At 40.0% G+C, this 16,914-nt stretch overlaps 1 protein-coding gene across 13 annotated transcripts in view; it reads right to left on the bottom strand.

Moving 5' to 3' along the window:
* mef2aa (myocyte enhancer factor 2aa) overlaps window positions 1-16,914 on the bottom strand; it is a 93,190-nt gene that overhangs the window by 65,104 nt on the left and 11,172 nt on the right. For 7 of the 13 annotated variants that reach the window (XM_042344014.1, XM_042344008.1, XM_042344011.1 and 4 more), the window contains exon 1: window positions 14,883-15,046. The exons of 1 other annotated variant lie outside the window; for it this stretch is intronic. The gene's annotated coding sequence lies outside the window, so the exon portion shown is untranslated. 13 annotated transcript variants of the gene reach the window in all.

Raw genomic sequence — 16,914 nt, 5'->3', positions numbered from 1 at the left:
GGGTTCGATTTAAGCACACCTTGGGGCTGACAGATCACACCTAAATTATGTTTTTAAGATTATTGATGATTTGGTCTCAGAGAAGATTTGTTAGGATCACAATAGCTGGCTGGGGGGGCTGAGTCTTCATCATGGCAGAATACATCGTTTTTAAAAGGGAATACAACTAAAAAGGAGTCATTTGCAATGGTATGGGGGAAAAGCAGATAAATGGGACTGAATAGATTGTTCTTTCAAAGAGCCTGCACAGATACAATGGGCCAAATGGCCTTTATTCTGTGCTGTACACTTCCATGGTTCTCTGTTCAGTCCTTTAATATCACTGAGAATAAAGTTCCCAGACTTTCCAACAGATGGCCTTGGAAAGAAATTGGGGCATCAGGTCCTCATTGCATTTATACTGCTGACTTGAATCACACTGCTCGGGTAGGTTTATCATGGGCAGAATGCCAGTGAATCTCATGCTGCCTGAAATAGGTAATTAACTGCACTGCTTTTCTCTTCTCATTCAATTGCTAAATGGGGTAAACCAATGTAAAATTCAAATCGTCATTTTACAAAAAAAATCCCCCAAAAAACTGCGGACACAGAAGGATGTATGTATCATGTTCAAAATGCAGAAACAAAACACAAATGTCACTGCAAATAATAATAGCCTGAAAAGATAGGCACCTCACAAATGTACTCTGATATGAACCTCTTTTATACTATTATAATAATAATATAATAATCGTTGCACTTGACACAACTATGAGACGTCTCAAAACGCTTCACAGGATATTCTGTAAAGTGGGTTGAGTATTTTGTGGGTGAAACTGTACTTCTGACTTATGCTACTTTATTACTGTACTTCTGCATCTTTTAGATGTTAATACTTTGCTGGAAATAAGCATTTGGGCACTTTTAATGTGGCAAAAAGAGGTAATGAATTTCCCTCGGTTAAACCATTAGGCAAACATGTATCCACAAATGGAAAGCTTCCTCCGTGCCAATTATTTTAAATGAATGTTGGGTGAAAGAAGATTACCTGCAGGTTCAAATGGTATCCAATTAAGCGTTTAATTTACTGAGGTCACAGATCAGGGTTAATGACCACACAAAAGCATTTAAGATAGAAGCTTCAACTAAGCAACATTTCTGCTGGCAGTCAGCTTCCAGCAGATCAACTTTCTAAAGGTGATACGAGAGTGAGAGAGAGGAAAAACACTGACTTTTTTTTTAAAAAAGTACACTTTAAAAATTATTGATGTGACACCACATCTCTTCAGAAGTGAGAACACAACACATGCTTATTCTTGAAAGGGCACGCAATAAAAAGGAAGCAAGAAAACGAGTAAGCTTTCAGGGGGTAATAATCCCTTCAAAAAAATAATAATAATTAGGTCACTCAATCCACGACTGTTTATGGAACACTGCTGCCGGGTTTCGCCCACAAAACAGTCAATTCACTTTACAGCATATCCTGTGAAGTGCTATGAGATGTCTCAACGACGTGATAAGGCACTGTATCAAATGCAAGTATTATTATTATTATTATTAGCTCTCAAACAGGCCCTTAAGAATGGTTTTAATCAATGAGGTGTTTGTGAAGGGTTTTAAGTAACTGAAGTCTTGTTAATTTTAACAAATTAAAAATACACTGCAATCCCTCCTAATTCTTGTAGAATGTCAGGAGGACAGATTAAGAAATTTGCAGCCAAGGGCAAAATCTGACTGCAGATTGTGGCAGCCCAATGAAGGCAATAAATTATATTTTACAGCTACACCACCATGATTATTTATTGGACACAACTTATATAAAATGGAGAGGTCTTCCTCAACCTTTAGGTCCTGAGGTTTCCTGAGTGGTGAGTTTCAGCGTGTCTAGGTACATTATCTGCAGCATTGATCACAAAGCGAGTCACAAATCCCTTAAGCCTTTTGGAGAGGATCTCAGTACAGACCTTGAAGGAATACCTTTGGCTTCACACTTCCCTCACAAGGACACTTGTCACTCATTCATCATTGCTTTGGAGCCTGCTCAGCTGCAGATGGATTTTCACATTCATCCTCCACTATGTAACAATGCCAATTACTGCAGCAACCACAATTTTGTTGATAAACAATCCAACATCACAATCACGTACACGCTGATTTCTCGTTTTTCAAATAATTCAGTCCTTCTCTCAACCTTGTGCAATAAAGTTCTTTGAAATTTTCTATTTCTAAAATGTTGGGCGAGGGGAAGCCTAAATATACAGCAGTTTTTTTTCAAAAAATAGGAAAAGGTGTAATTCAACAGAGCATCAGAAATCCATCTTTGCTTTAACATCGTAAGGAACAATATTAAGCCAATGGCAAAACTTGGATCTGGATGCAGCATTCTGAAGATTAAGGTAACACATGTTTTGATTTATCATCACATGAAATCTTCTGCTACATTAGTACAGTACTTGGATGTTAACTTAAATTTCTGTCTGCTCTATTTATTACTATTTTTTAAGAGGGTATGAGCTGAACTATATTGCGACATCAAAATGTATTAATGTTTAAATCTGCATATCCTTTGAAGCTATAAATATAATCAGAATCTATTGCCTTTATGAACATTTTACTATAAATGGCAGTAATTATTTTCTAGGAAAATCAACTATAACAACAAGTGTGTAAAATTGCACACATTTTTTAATGCTTATAATTAATGCTTTTAATGCTCAAATGCTGGATTGAGTCACTGTTGTGCAGAATAATAAAGCTGAAAATCCTTTTTTAAGGAAATGACCAAGTCCTGGTTCATAAACCTGTTTAAGAACAACTAACTGAATGATCAATAATTCAAAATATGTATGGATAATCATAAATTGGATTTCTTTGTAAAACCATGAATTAGTTATAACTGTAAACATAGCTTTATGTCACACAAACTGACATTAAGTTTAGTTAAGGAGGTAGAGACTTTGCCCAATCAATACTTATCTGTTCTGAAAAATGCCATGTGTGTGAGAAGCTCTTAAATTCTGTAATCCAAATAGAAGTCAACCAGATATTTGCCCTATTCTCTCCTTTCTTCTTCGCTTCACAATGATTCAACCCACATCAACGGAATCTTGCATAATTCTTTCAGGAAACAGATTTTGTATGTCTTGCCTGGGTGGAACTCAAGGCATTGAAAGGGTTCAACACAACTGTTTTTTTTTAAAAAAACAAAACTCCTGAAGGCTCAATACTATTATTTCATAACAAGAGCAGAAGTTTCAATCTCTTTTTCAGCTATGCTGCTGTATTTACACAACACTTCCTTTACTTTTTAAGTCATGTCATGTTTTAACAACTGGCACTTAGTTGAAACCAAAGTAATTTTCACCATTTTTCAAAGCCTACAAGTTTACAGAAGGCACAGCCTTTTCAACCTTGAGTTAAATTGTAACCAGTGGACATACCTAAATCCTGGATGACAATGATAGTGGATTTTCTTCAATCAGTTTACGGTCAGCAGTTACGACCACTTTCTGAAGTAAATGCATGCACTGCCTGGAAACAATGTGGCAGGAAATAAAAGGAGAACCAGAATCCTCAAAATAGTTTCAGAACAGCAAAGCACATTTCTACAGCTAATACACAGCCTAAGCTGAAACTTAGTTACTAAATAACAGACATTAAAAAAAATCCCAAACACAAATCATTTGCTGGGTTCGCACATTTTTAGAACAGTCACTTGACACCAAAAATAGTAGTTTACCTAGATTAGTGCAATCAGGAGCAAATCCCAAAGACGGCGATCTACATGCGGACACTCATAGATATTCTCAGTCATATGAGGGTGGGGGGGGGGGGGGAAGGTGGAGAACAACTGCTTTCTGATGGAGTCACTACTGCCAACTGTTTTGAGTCTATCACGAAGGCTAACTAAATCATGAAAAGCCTCTAGACCAGCAGACAACTCATTCCAGTTTGAAAAGCAGTGACAGCTGAAGGGAGGGATATTGATGGCTCAATAGTGGCTGAACAGCTGAGAAACCATTGCTGTCTTCTTCTATTTCACCTGCATCAGCAAAGTCATAGAGTCTGTGAAGGCCCACATGGCGAGGCCTTTCAGTTCATCTCATTAGTAGACTGCGGCATTTTACCCCCTTTGGTTACTCTGTGATTCCTGTATTACCTATACTTACTTCAGAGTCGTTTGCTACCTTCATTAGGCGACTTAAAAGTTTCGGATCAACAGAGACAAATAAGGTTGGAAAAAAAGTGTTAAAACGCCAAATATCCAGGAAAATCTATGGAAAATAAACCTCAAACAACAGGATAAAAAAAAATTATAAAACAGGGTTTTCAGCAAGTCACAGCAAGATTATTTCAAATCCACCACCTTATAATCATGTTCCATTTTAATTTGAAGGTTATAAACTGCAGAGTTGGGAAATATATACAGGAGTGACCTTTGAACAACTTGTTAGATAAAGAGGCAAAATAGGTATTACTTTGCAGTATGGCAAAAAAGGCAGTGATTATTAAGGTTAAAAGATCCAATAAACTGATGAAACAGGCTTGGTGGGCTGAATGGCCTCCTCCTGTTCTTTCCATGTACCTAAAGGCAAATATCCACCAAATGCTGTTTCCAGGAACTCATTTTTATTATTGTACCTGATTTAGTATTGTAACTTATCTTCCCAAAACATAAGATGCAAACATTTTTCAAACAAAATAGCTAGTTATAAACCAAAATAACATTTTGAACATTGTTTCTCAAAATGTTTTCAGCTTAAACATCCCCTCGCGCTAAATAAATAAGAGGCCCTGTAGCACAATAAATCCAATTGGAAAAAAATCCTGTGGGTTAATAGGATTACTGTCACATCTTTTAGAATAAAATTAATCTTGCATTTACAGAATCCTAGTGGCGTGCGCGCTACGCAAGTCTGTGGATGACATCACTGAGTTTTAATCGAACAGAGAGGTGATTAATGAGCATTAACCGGGGCTCATCAGTAAGCACTTGAATAAAAAGCATGAATTACATTGGTCTCCTTGAGAGCAGGAGTCATGACCTACCATGAGAACCAGAAAGGCTTTTGTCCTCAAAACACCACTAAGCTAGAAGATGAAACATTATTCCTTGTATATTTGTTATGAGGAATTTGAATGGTGCATGCAAATTTACAATTCACTGTGATAATAAGAACAAAAGTGATGCTTTGAGCAATGCAGACGAGTGTTTACAGAATTCCACAGAATAAAATATTTGAAGAGCACAACTTGGAACATACAAAACGTCAAGTACTTAAATACTTGTGTTTCTCAGGATTTATAAGTGCTCACAAAGAAAATAAAGAAAAATGTTTTGGGCCTCAATAACAGACCTTAGGAACAAAAATTAGAATGACACACAAAATGAAAACTGCAGTCTAAGGGTGATGGACCAAATGGGCCCATTAAATAGAGAGGAAGCAGAAGACAGCGAAAATATGCAGGTCATTTCCTAGGTTTTCCCACCTATAACAAATATACAGGCTTGGTGGGCTGAATGGCCGCCACAAAATTATTTAGCTGCAAATATGGATAAACAGACAATTTGATTTCTGGTAACATAAGAGCCCACCTTCAGTTCAGAGAACCTTGAGAAGATCAGTATTTAAAATGGGGAGGAAAAGAAACTGAATTCATGAAACAACATCCCACCATACAATGGTGATCCAATCGATATTTTGTCCAGTTTTAAGACCACAAGTGAACTTAATCCAATGACCTGAAAAATCCACAATAATTCAATTTCACAAGATTGCACCTTTATGCTAAGGTCCACCATTGAAATCATTTTGTAAGATCAATTTCCTGTGAACTGGCACAAGGTAAATGCAACAACAAGGAACCTAGAATTCTGAACAACCAGTTCTGAAATTAATTCTCAAGTTAAGATCTGGTGTAGGATGGGAAGTAGACAACCTTGTTTCAAGGGACTCAGACAAGGCATTGCTACAGGAGATATGATGGCTCAAGCAATCTGGCCGTGTTGTGACTAGAGGCTGAACAGTTCATTTATCAGTGGCACGGAAGAAAGAAAGATTGCAGAGAGAGTACTGTAAGTACTGTAAAGGAGAAAAGAAGAGGCATTGCTTCAGAACAGCCAATACCACAGCCTCCATTAGGAACTGCAGGGAGCCGCCATTGTGAAAATAAATCAGGAGAAACCTTCACTGCATTTATGAGGGACACATGGAATAATGGAATAAAAAAGCAGAAGGAAGCCATTAACAGGAACCAAAACGAAACTTGCTGATGATGTTGAAAGTGACCCACGCTTAAAAAAAATGGACATGTTATGGGACTGGTGTTATTTCCTCAGCTAATAACAGGCCTTCTCTGGCACGAGATAAGTTGTTAAAACAATGAGTAATTATGGTGCAAAACGCAAAATACTGCAGATGCTGGAAATCTGAAACAAAAACAGAAGTCGCTGGGAACACTCAGCAGACCAGGCAATGGACCCGAATCGTTGACTCACTTTCCTTTCTCCATAGATGCTGCCTGACCTGCTGAGTGTTTTCAGCGACTTCTGTTTTTGAGTAATTATGGTGTTCGGCTTTTAGTTGGATGTCACATAGGCAAACAAGTACATGCAGGACATTCTACACATCAAATTTCCTTCTACTGCTTCTTTAGGCATCTCGTGCTGGAATCGTTGGAAACAAAATCTCAGTCAAGAGTCTCATCTACAGTATAGAATTACTACAGCAAATCAATGTACCAGTGTAATTGACTGCACCAAATAATTTGAGTTCACCATGACTGTAAGCAGCAGATGAGCAATATCAAATAAACTATAGTATTCGTCTGAAAATAATGCCAACAGCACGAATCTAAACTCTGAATATTTTCTACACATTCTCTGGCACTACTAGAAATGCCTTGTTGCAACATTAATTCTCAGTACATATTGTACCTAAATTACTTTCACCACAATATGGAAATTCTGCTTGTATTAGTCACTGATTTAAAAAATTATAAATCTTCCAAGAAAACAGCTTTGTTGGAAATTATACATTTTACTGACTTGTCAGATTCGCATGCTTGTGACGGGAACATTTTTTTAAAAAAATGTTATCATAATTTTGCTCTTTTGACCTGTAGATTACATAACGTGCAAGCTCTGCAACCAAAAAGTGGCTCTTTTCCTAAAATGACATTCTTAGTCAAAATTGTATTCAAAGAACCAGCTCAATCAAACAAATTTAAACAAAAGATTAAAGATCTGTATGCCGGCTTAATATGCCATCACGTTTGGGGGGAAAAAATCGAATTCAAACAGTTTTTAAAACTAACTTTACTTTGCACTATGCAAATAATAAGATGGCTGAGAGCATGTTAGAAGGTTTTAGTAGATTTAAGGGATCAAATTGCGTCACAAATCAGTTTAATATCAGCTGATCCTCAGGAATGCTATTTCTTTTGACACACTCCTATGCATTCTCCTGTGCAAAATAATACAAATTACATTTGTATAGAACCTTTCATGTCAGGAGGGTGCCTCAATGTACTAACTCTCCCCCGCCAGCAATAATGTCTTAATTGGAACTGGCTGTCTTCAGTTAAGTTTTTTTATTTTATCTTGCATTATCATACAATGTATTGGGATAAAAAAAAGTTGAGGGAGCAAATGGAAAATAATACTTTCAAATCCAATTCATTAAAGCATTTTAAATATATATTTTTTGTTAGATCTAAAATAGCTTAATTTTGAAATTAATCTAACTTAACTCAACAGAACAGAGTTATATATACTTATTATATTGTCAGGTTAAATTGCGACCTATTGGGACGTCCTCCTGACGTGAAAGACACTAGACAAATGTAATTTTGTATTGTACTTTTTGTATTCTATTGGGTGGACAACAAACAGGAATAACTGTATTAAAAGGTAGGACAGTACATGCTAAGGGATTCCAAGAATATTACAAATATCTCCTTGATCATGAAAATGCATTCCTGTTGTTGTGGACTATTTATTATGGAATAATTCCAACTAAACAAGTACTTGCCACTGTACGAAAATCAATGGCAAAGTTGAGCAAGCTGCATTTCCAGACTGCAGTTATCTACGACTTAACAAACGACTGAAACTTCATTGATATCACACTACTGTAATATATGACTCATGCAACAGTGCTTTGGATTTTTTTATTTAACTGCATGTTGCAAGGAAATTCCATAATCACAATATCACAACTTACTGAAGTACAGTCATTTTTTCTTTCCTCGCCTGTTGTAAATGCAACCATGGCACTTCTGACAGATCGACAGAAAATGAGCTTAAAAAAATCTCCATTACTCCTATTATACGGGTGGGGGTGGGCGTAATTTTAAAGGATGATTATATGATATGATGGTATTTAGCACTTAAAGCTTCAGGATACAACTTAAAATACTTAAATTGCTACTTTGAAAAAAATATTACATTGGAGTTAAACTTATATGGAGTTAAATGTAGCCTTGTTCTTAATATTGTAATACAAACAAATACATTTGTTTCTTATTTTTTCTTTCCATTAAGCCTTTAGCAACATTGTAACTGGGGGCAGCCTGCACGGTTTTTTTCCTACTTATTATTAATTCCTCACTGCATTGAGAAATGGCTCGAACTCAGCACCAAATAGTAAAAGACAAAATCCTTAATTCATCCTTTAAATGAGTTTGAATGCAACATACACCCCATTCCCATGAAATTTACTGTGTCCTATTAGAACATAATAACGTTTTCTCCGCAATAAAGTGTGAAAACATATTACACAAATCAACTTTGCTGAAATGGAGCCATTGTGAATAAAATGCCGTTGACTTATTTAGTCCAGAGAAGGAGCTACTTAGTTGCTTTTGAAAGTTGAGGCAGACCGATAAGGAGAAAGGAAATCGAGTAGTACTTGAGTTTAATGTGAATGAGTCTGTATCCAAGACCGGCAAAGGAAAAGACAAAATCATTCAGCAAACAAAGTTTACCATATATCAAAAGGCAAGTGGGCTAAATTGCAAAAGAAACAGCTGGAAGCGGCTGCTGATAACAAGATTGGCGTGAAGAGCAACAAAACTCAACTGGAAACCACAAGTGTGCCACAGAAATGGAACTCAAGAGCCAGCTCAAGCTACGTGTTTAAAGTTATGAAGAGGACTAGGCCACGCTCACACAATTCTACAGAATTTGTAGAAGTAACGCCAGTCAATCATCAGAAGGCTACCTTTCCAGAACTTAATCCAAAAGGAACATGAAATGTGTCAGTATACAAAAAAATTTAAAACCTAGAAGAGGTTCTTGGAAACCTTGAAGCATCAAAGGCCAGAACCACGGATCATGGCGAGGAAGACTCTGGATTAACTAGCCGCAAAGATTAAAGCAAATGAATTGAAAATAATTCCTAGAACAGAATCATCTTTGCCATCAATGTACACACAACTCAAATGGGTTGTAGAACAGGCAACTTGATACTGCAGTGAGTTAAGATGATCTGAACTTGTTGCATATTTAAATCCAAAGCTCTCTTGGCCCTGAATTCAATGCAGGCCTGCGAGTTGGAGTGTTAAAACATATTCTATGGCAAATCAAGAGCAACACTAGCTGTTTACCTGGAAGCCTGACCAAATTTCTTCAGCTGTTAGCTGCAACTGTTAAATTCAGAGTTACTGCCGGGAGCCTGAAAGAACCTTGGATGTCTGAAAGCCTGCATTGTATCACCACAGGTGGCAAATTAAAGAAGGCCACCATAGCAGAAGTGTGCAAGTGGGTGGCTAGTGTTTGGAAGCCTGTACCCTCAACAGCTTGTTTGATGGATTCAGATGGATACAGTCATAGAGAATGCACCATATGCCCAAGAATTAGTCTGAATCCAGTCAAGATAGCTCTCCTTTGTTTTAACTTTCCTCCGAGGTCAATGACTTCTGTCTCTCCAAGATATCTATACATAACAGCAAACAGGAAAGGTCCTGGCTTGAACCAGGGCCTACCAGTAATGGCCAAACTCTAATACATTGCACACGTTTCCTCATAAGCTTACGTTCTAGTTATCATGCGATTTTAACTGACTGGAAATCAAAGAAATCGGTATTATTCTGACAGGCTTGCAGGTCATTCATTGAATCAATCCATGTATTGAACAATCTAGTCCCAGACCTCTGACAAGTGGAACTGGGAACCCTTGAAGTAATAAAACTGTACACTTAAAATGCAGAGGTCAACACTATATCTATAGACAAACATTATTATTGCATATATTCACCATCAAAAACAAAAGCAAACTGCATTGATATAATGCTCTTCTTGTAGGATAATAGCTCGGAGCACTTTATAGGCAGGTTTCAGATGGTGAACAAGGGAGGACGGGGAGGAGGGCGGTGACCATAGCACAGTCAGTGACGTATGTTTTAAGGTAGAATTTAAAAGACAGAGGACTCGAGAGAGAAGGGGAGGTGGAGGGATGGCAGCATAGATTCTAAGGCTCAGCCATTTATGGCAGCATGGTGTGTGTGCGTAGGGGGTGTGGGAGTGCATTAAGACTGAGTTAACAAAGCAGAGGGGGCAAGCAGTTTATTGGGCTGGAGAATATCACAGAGATGAAGATGGTGCTAAGGCTGGAAGGGATTTATAGGTAAAGGTGGAGGTCTTGAATTTGCCCCAATGGGATCAGAGAGCTTGACGAGGATGGTCTGTGGAGTTTGGTGTGGCTGAGTATCCAGACAGCAAAGTTTTGTACTACCTTTTGATAGAATTGATATATTTCTCCAAAACATTGCTGTAAGAACAATCCTCCAGGTAAAATTGGTCATTAACTTTTTGGCTGTGTGCAAAATGACTACTGTGTCCCCCACAAATATGCAATCACTACACTCACTTCGCAGTAAAAGTTTTGTGAAACATTTCGAGACATCGCGACACGATAAGGTGCAATATCCAACAAAAGGAATATTTACTATTATAAAATGGCGTTGAGCAGTTCTGAGGCAAGTTCTCAGCATAGATGCGTTCACAACACAAAAGTATCCTCAATTCAGCATTAATTGGCAGTCCCACTCAAAGCACAGGAACGCTAATGTGAAAAGTAGGAAATGTCACCCCGAGCCAATAGTGGGTACTCTTTGAGGTTAGAGAGGAAACACATTGTTGGGGGCAGAGCAGAGGAGCTTTACTCTGCATCTAATCATTGCTGTGTCTGACCGGGGAGTGTATTATACAGTCACTGCCCCAAAAGGGAAAGCGCTTCATTTCCCGGCACTAACATCGCTAGGCTTTGATCCTATCAACATTTTCTAGTGTGGAACAAAAGTTTAATTAAAAACAGTCAATTGTTCTAATCTGCAAAATATACTGTGAAATGTTCATGTTAAGTTGTTAACTTATTTATGAAACTCCTGTAAGAGAAACTGTAAACAACACACACAGTAAATACTTCTGTTTGAACTGATCTCCTGCTGATTTCCAGCTGCCTTTGAGCAGAAATTACAATTGCAGAGTAGGAAACAAGGGATTTAAATATCTCTTCCTTTACAAAACAAAATTAAAAGGTGGGACCGTTTTGGGATAGAGAAGAGTTAGACGCCTGACAGGAATTAAAAGCTACAAACTTCACACATTATTATATACAGTGACAATCCTGTGAAGTGTTTTGAGATGTCTAGTTTGTGCAAAATAACTGAATTTTCCTGGACAATGGATAAACAGCAATTCATCAAAGTTGTCCCAATATTTCTGAAAAATTGTCCAGTAACACTAAATGTATTTTTTTTAAAAATCAATGTCATGCCTTTTTTTAAAAAAACTCATTCGCAGGCACACTTTGTATTTCTTTCGAGAAATATTTTATCAAATTAAAACTCCCAATTATTTGACTTTTGGGTTTTAAATTCGGTATCTACTCTAGTGCACTAGAGCACATTGAAAGCTCACAGATGTGTTGATGCACAGATAAAAACATATACCAAACTGTACTCAAACATGATTTCCTAAGAGGTTGAGACTTATCATAAATAATATACACCTTGCAGTTGATATAGTGCCTGATTTACACGATTAATGTCCATTGCTCACATGCTGGCCATGTGGAATGCTTGGAACTTTAGTTTACCTACTAACAAGTGTTCATAATACACCAGTCCACTGAAGTCACAACATCTGCAAGAATTTTGTTTTTAAGAACTTGAGCACTCGTAAGAGTTTTCATCGAGGGATGATTTCATTGCTATTCAAGGAGTGCATATTATTTTTACTAGATTTTGAAAAATCCCAAAGAATTATTTTGTACTATTTTGTACTATTTTGTACAGAATGCAATTTTTTTTAAAAAGTCTGGCAATTTTTAATACATATTAGTCAAAAGTTATTATAGCTCGAAGACTTATTGCTTGATAGAGGTGCACATTATTGTGGAAAGGGATATTGACTCTGTTTACAATCCAGCCACTTCCATTGAATTATATAATCCTGGAATTCAGATTGCTTCAAAATGCTGAAAAAGACATTTGTGTTCAATTTGAGTAAATAATTCATGAAAAACAGTCAATGAATGGGGAGCTAACCTGATTAATACTATAAAATAAATAACCTCACAATTCCAATGTTTTTAAGGATTACTTTATAATGAGTTCAAAGACTGTTTGGATTCTGCAGTCCATAGCACATGGTACATTAATTAACATCTGAATTAAATTATGTGTACTGTTAACATATGCAATCAAAGCTAAATTTGGGCAGAAACTTTAAAACGTCAGTGTAAAGCAAGTTACATCAGAAGTGCAACAAGGATCCAACATGTTCTGTCCATTCAAATAACTGAAAACAGATCCACTAAGCCCCAAAAATTACAACCAAACTGTCATAATTAATAGTCAATTGCAGCTTCAGAGTACTGTAATTCCACCACAAAATTCAGTCGACTCCTCTCACCATTATCCCATTTCACCAGATACATTCACAGATGAAGAAATTGAATGGGGTCGCAAGTGATTGCCTGTCAAGTAGCTTTCCAACAACTTCTGATCAATTTGTCAACTTAAGCTCACAAAATTGTGTTCCATACACAAATGGGCAACTGCAACAAATTGGAACAAGTAACAAATCTGAATTTCAACCAACAGTACTGTCGACAGCACCCTTCACAAACCTGAATAGATCTTCTGCAGCCCAGTTCTTCCAGAAAACAATTTTAACATTGAACACTAGACTCTAAACTAGAGGTTGTGTTAACTGTACGTGCAATGCAAAACACATTTTAAGATATGTTATAACATCCAGATTTGTTGCATCTAGATTTAATTCCAATGTAGGCTGCGTGGGCTAGATATTGTTAAACAGTACTGAGTATCTCTATCAATGTTGTTTGTCAAAACAAACGATTATTTTTCTATCTTGATCCTTGATTACAGGCATGTAAACTAAAACAACAGGGGGAAACCGCCCTATTCTACTCTCGATCAATTCAAATCATTATCTTATGTGAGACTTTGTTTCCAGGTCTACAAAATACTTCTACGTGACAACATTTTCCACACACGATAAAGAAAGAAAAGCACGACACGACATTAATGGGAAGCCTGGTCAACGTTATCAGAGAAGCTGAATGAATCGGTCCGATTTCAATGCCCGACCCCTCTCCACACGTTGTTTGTAATGTTTTGGAAACTGAGCAGATCATTTCACAAACCGAGGCAATTTTCACGGCCCCCAGGAGAACACGCGACAAGTCGGCCAGCCCAACCGCTCCGTGTTTTACCAATTCTCTCTGTTACACGAATCATCATGTCAAAGGGCAGCGTAATCGGCTCAAGGTGCTGAAAATTCGCCCAAACATTTTTTTTTTTTTTACACGCAAAAAACAAGCGGACTCTTGTAAAAAGACATGATGGAAATACAACTCAAAAAAAGACGAAAACGTTTCAAATGATTAAAAAAGGAAAACAGCCCCAAACTTACCCAAAACGACTACTAAATCCTGCCTGGGACTGGCAATCCAGCTATGAACTTTTACCAGTCAATTTTTTTTTCTCTCTCCACTCCCCCACATACACACACACACACACACAACACACAACAAACACACACCCTCCCCCCCCCCCAAAAAAAAAAATACTTTCAACCATTCACTGTCTCTCCTCCTCAATCAGAAAGAAAAATCCTTCAGAAAAAGGTGCTGGTTCTGGTGGTGGTGGTGGTGGTGGTGGAAGAGGAGGAGGAGGAGGAGGAATGGAGTATTAAAAAAAAATGATAAAACATTGCCAGAATATTTCCGGGTTACAACAAGAGCAACGACGTTATGCCCAGAGATTCATCGCAGCAGAAATAAACATTATTTTTAAAAAAAAATTATAGATAAGAGAGAGAGAGAGATACACACACACACACACACTGTTTGGGTAATATTTTTGTCGAAAAAAAAAAATAACTAGAGCAGGGGGGAGGGAGGGGGGGGGGTGGTGGTGGGGAAGGAAAGAGAGAGAAAAAACACTAAAAGAATTATTGACGCTTTTTTCTCTCTCTCTCTATATAATAATAATAAATAATATATATATATACACAGAGAGAGAGAGAGAGAGAGAGACACAGGTCGACTAGAAGGAAGCAGCTCAGTGGCTGTCACGACCGAGAGGGGTCTGTTTAAGAGAAATATCCTTGTGTGTGTGTGTGTGTGTGTGTGTGTCCCTCACCCCCACAGACACAGACAGAGACACATATACACACAGACACACACATACATCACATCACATCCACACGGATTCCTCTACCAACCGAGAGACAGAGACATTCATTCGGGCAGCAGAGGAGGGGAGGGAGGGAGTGAGGGGGGAGTGAGGGGGGGAGTGTGGAGGTGGTGGAGGAGGAGGAGGTGGAGGAGGAGGGGAGAAGCAGAAGAAATGTTGCTATTTTTACTCACCACTCAGTGGATACAGTATCGGCCGCGAAATGAATAATTGTTACCCCCTCCAAAAAAAAAGGAGATTCAAGGTTTCTATTTTTAGGAAACTCCTACATACAGACCTCCCCCTCTCCTCTCACAACAGCGGCCCCTTTCATCCCTCCGCCAATACAGGAAACGGGTGGGTGGGAGGGAAGAGAGGAAGGAGAGAGGAGAGAGAGAGAGAGAGGGAGGGAGGAGAGGAGAGAGTGAGTGAGTGAGTGAGTGTGAGAGAGAGAGGAGGGAAGGGAGAGAGGATGAAAGAAAGAAAGAAAGAGAGAGAGAAAGAGAGAGAGAGAGGAAGAAAGAAAGAAGGAATCAATGACCCCCCCTCCCCCCCAAAAAAAAAACCCTAAAATAATCCGAGATTTATTTCATGAAAAAGGTCATTTTTTTTCCCATTTTTTTTTCTTTCAACCTCACCGACCCATCGCTCTCTCCCTTCTCTCTCTCCCTCTCCTCTCTCTCTCTCTCCCTTTCTCCCCCTCTCTCGTTCGCTCACACAAACGCACACACTCTTTTCCCTGTCACACTCTTTTCTTTTTCTCTCCTTTTTCTCTCTCTCTCTCTCTTTTTTCTCTCTCTCTCTCCTTTTTCTCTCTCACTCTCTTTCCTCCTCCTCCTCCTCCTCTCTCGCTTTCCAGTGTGTGTGTGTGTGTGTGTGTGGAACAATTCCTCTTCGCAGGAATTTTTTTTGGAGCCGAGGATCTACTTTTTTTTCCCCTCCTCAACCCCCTCTCTCCCTCCCTCCTCCCAACAAGAAGCCCCACCACCCCGGCGCAAGGATATACACCACAGCCCCTGTCAATTGACGTCAAGCCCAAGAGCCATCTCTGATGGGAGTTGAGTGGCTGACGGTGAGGGCCGCCTCCCTCCGCCCTGTCTCCCCCCCCCCACACCCCCACACCCCCTGTAGCCTTACCCTAGACTTCAGGGGTGGGGGTTGTACCCCCTGTTTGACCCCCCACTCTCCAGGAGGAGGAGGGGAACTGGATGGGGCCCCCAATGGGTTAAATTCCCCCCCCCCCCTTCCTCCTCCAATTGACGTCATTGGGGCCGAGGAGCCGAGAGGCCGCACTGAGCCGACGGGGGGGTGTGGGGGGGGGGCAGGTCCTCTGTTGGCAGCGGGGGAACAGCCCCCTCTCCCCCCCCCCCCCCCATCCTCTCCTCACCCCCATTCTCATCCCCCATCTCTCCTCGCCTCCCCCCCCCCCGGCGCCCCCCCCCCCCTCTCCAATTGGAGGTTGGGGTGGTCTTTAGCTCTGGTCCTACGCGCCCTCGCTCCGGCCTCCTGCTGCTTCCTGAGGGTGGGGTGAGGGGTAGGGGGTGAGGGGTAGGGGGTGAGGGGTAGGGGACGAGGGTGGGGTTGAGGGGTAGGGGACGAGGGTGGGGTTGAGGGGTAGGGATGAGGGTGGGGTTGGGGGGTAGGGATGAGGGTGGGGTTGGGGGGTAGGGATGAGGGTGGGGTTGGGGGGTAGGGATGAGGGTGGGGTTGGGGGGTAGGGGTGAGGGTGGGGTTGGGGGGTAGGGATGAGGGTGGGGTTGGGGGGTAGGGGTGAGGGTGGGGTTGAGGGGATGAGGGTGGGGTTGGGGGGTAGGGATGAGGGTGGGGTTGAGGGGATGAGGGTGGGGTTGGGGGGTAGGGGTGAGGGTGGGGTTGAGGGGATGAGGGTGGGGTTGGGGGGTAGGGATCAGGGTGGGGTTGGCCAGAGAAGGACTTGTTTGTCCACAGAAAAGGGACGCTTCATCAATTCACGTTGAGAATTGGTTCGGTCTTTGCAATGAAATCTTATTACCCCCCCACACCCCCCCCCCCCACACGCTCATTATCAGGGCTGCTTGTAAAATGTCGCCTGGAGGAGGTAATATATATAATAAATCTCCCTACCCCCACAAAAGGTAATAATTAGCTTTCTCTGTGGTCAGTGAGGGCTATTTATTGGTCTCTGCCCATCCCGCAGTCCCTCCGTCTCGGCCCCTCCCTCGCCACCTTCAAGACCCACCTCAAGAT

The sequence above is a fragment of the Callorhinchus milii genome, unplaced genomic scaffold, assembly GCF_018977255.1.
Source record: "Callorhinchus milii isolate IMCB2004 unplaced genomic scaffold, IMCB_Cmil_1.0 Scaffold26, whole genome shotgun sequence".
In the NCBI taxonomy this organism is placed as follows: Eukaryota; Metazoa; Chordata; class Chondrichthyes; order Chimaeriformes; family Callorhinchidae; genus Callorhinchus; species Callorhinchus milii.
The sequence above is the reverse complement of the archived record's forward strand: the minus strand, read 5'-3'. Positions and strand labels throughout refer to the sequence as shown.